The sequence below is a fragment of the Malus domestica genome, chromosome 14 (assembly GCF_042453785.1).
Source record: "Malus domestica chromosome 14, GDT2T_hap1".
NCBI classification, from domain to species: domain Eukaryota; kingdom Viridiplantae; phylum Streptophyta; class Magnoliopsida; order Rosales; family Rosaceae; genus Malus; species Malus domestica.
The window spans coordinates 25,289,094-25,291,049 of NC_091674.1; the positions used below are offsets into that span (position 1 = coordinate 25,289,094).

Below are 1,956 nucleotides of genomic sequence, written 5' to 3' on the forward strand. Positions count from 1 at the left end.
GATGAAACACCCCAACCCTTTTTATATTTTAAAATTGGTTTAGTTCTTAATTGGTGAGCCCGTGGGGTCCACCTTGTTTTATTTTTATGTTTCCCGGTCTCCCTATCTCAGTTCTCTCTTCTCCCTCACCTCTTCCGCAACTCTCTCTCTCACTCTCTCGGCTCTCTCTATCTCAACCCCTCCGAGAGTTTTTCTTACCAACAAACATCACCATCGTCTTTATCTCGTCGCTACGAACTCAACCATAGTATTGGCATCTTGAAAGTCGAACCACGAAACCCCGTACACGAGCTCCGGCGAGCACCGCCCCTTTCGAGGCAATTTCCGGCCAAACCACGGCGAGTTGGCCGGCGTGAAAGGTATCAATCTCTTCGTCTCGTCGAGTAGTACAACTCTCCTTTTTGTTTCACTCAATTTCGTTTAGTATTGAAGAAGTTATACTCATTTGAATCTTACCCAGTTTCCGGCGACCTCCGAGGCTTTCGAGGCATTTTACGGCCAAACCACGGCGAATTAGACGTCGTGTGAGGTATCATTCTCTTCGTCTCTTCAAGGGTTACAACTTTTGTTTTTGTCTCGCTTGATTTCGTTGAGTAGTGCAAAGTTATGGCCGTTTAAAGTCGGGTAGTTTTCCGGCCGAATTTCCGGCCTTCTTCTTCGGCAAAACCAGGCCTTTCAGGCCATTAGAACCCCCTCGGGCCTTAGCCAATTGGGCTAGCCCAGTAACCCAGCCCGCACCCCTTTTATTTTTATTAGTTATTTTGTTTTTAAAACCCAAAGGCCTCGGGCCTTAATTTTTGAAGGGGCCTTGGGCCGGTTTAATTCAAAGGGCTTAAAGCCCTGTTTGTTTTTGTGAGGCCTTAGGCTTTGTGGTGTGTGTGTGTGTGTGTTGTGTGGGCTGTGTGTGTGCAGCCCGTGTGTGTGTGTGTTTGGGTTTAAGTCCAAACCATCATTTCTTCATCCTAAACCCTTTTAACCCAAAAGCCTTAGAATTCCAAAACCCAATAAATCATAATCCTATTTAACCTAAACCCTAATCCGGATTTCAAGCCTAAAACCCGTTAGACCTAAGTTGACCATTGACCCCCGGTCAACGTTGACTTTAGGGTTGACTTTTCGAGTTTTTGTCCGGGACCCTTCTTAGGGTAATTCAATGTTCTGAATCCATTTCCAACGTCCGTTTTCCCAAATTCAATTGCTATTATATAGTTTTATTAATTGTACCATTTAATGTGCTTAGGGGTGATTATTGTGACGTTTCCGTCTTCGCTAGTGGCGCAGCTTTTGGCGGCTAAGTACTGTGAGTGGACCCCTTCTAAAATTACATGATTTTATAGTTTAATTGCATAAATGATTAGCATGCCTACGAATTTATGATTCGATTTATGTTAAGCTTGTTTACTGAATTTATTGAATTCGTCTCATGTTTTTGGTAAGGAAATAAATGTTAGCCTATTTTGAGCTATATTTTTAATATATCGTATTTTCTATAAAAACCATGAACTGGTAGACTATCCGATGGATGACGATAGGATGCTAGAACATGTTTTAGAAACCCCTCTTTATAATATAGACGATGGATGACTTTATACTATGAAGTGGTTATTTATGAGAGGTGTAACTATTTATGCGTACCTAGTAGACACTATGCCGCCTGGGGCGAGGAACTGGTGTTGGCATTTAGGCCGGGAGAAATAATCCCTAGCTACGGGCTGAGGGACATGGAGCAAGTATTGGGCCGGGAGTTGGTAATCTCTGGCTACGGGCGCAGAGACCACGGAGCAGGCATTGGGCCGGGAGTTTATATTTATTCAGTGATCTTTCTAGCAGCACACTGCGTTTACGAGACGATTTATGATACGTTTACTGTTTTGATTTCCACGATGCGTTTCCGCGATGTGACTTTTGAGATATTTTGGCATGCTAGGATTTTGTTTTAAATCCATCACTTACTAT

At 43.1% G+C, this 1,956-nt stretch overlaps 1 long non-coding RNA gene across 1 annotated transcript; it reads left to right on the forward strand.

Annotated features, from left to right (window-relative positions):
* Window positions 1-217: 217 nt before the first annotated feature.
* On the forward strand, window positions 218-1,365 carry LOC139191447 (uncharacterized). The gene is made up of 3 exons (XR_011575504.1): window positions 218-359; window positions 461-529; window positions 1,241-1,365. It is a non-coding gene; the product is annotated as an uncharacterized lncRNA (long non-coding RNA).
* Window positions 1,366-1,956: the final 591 nt, after the last annotated feature.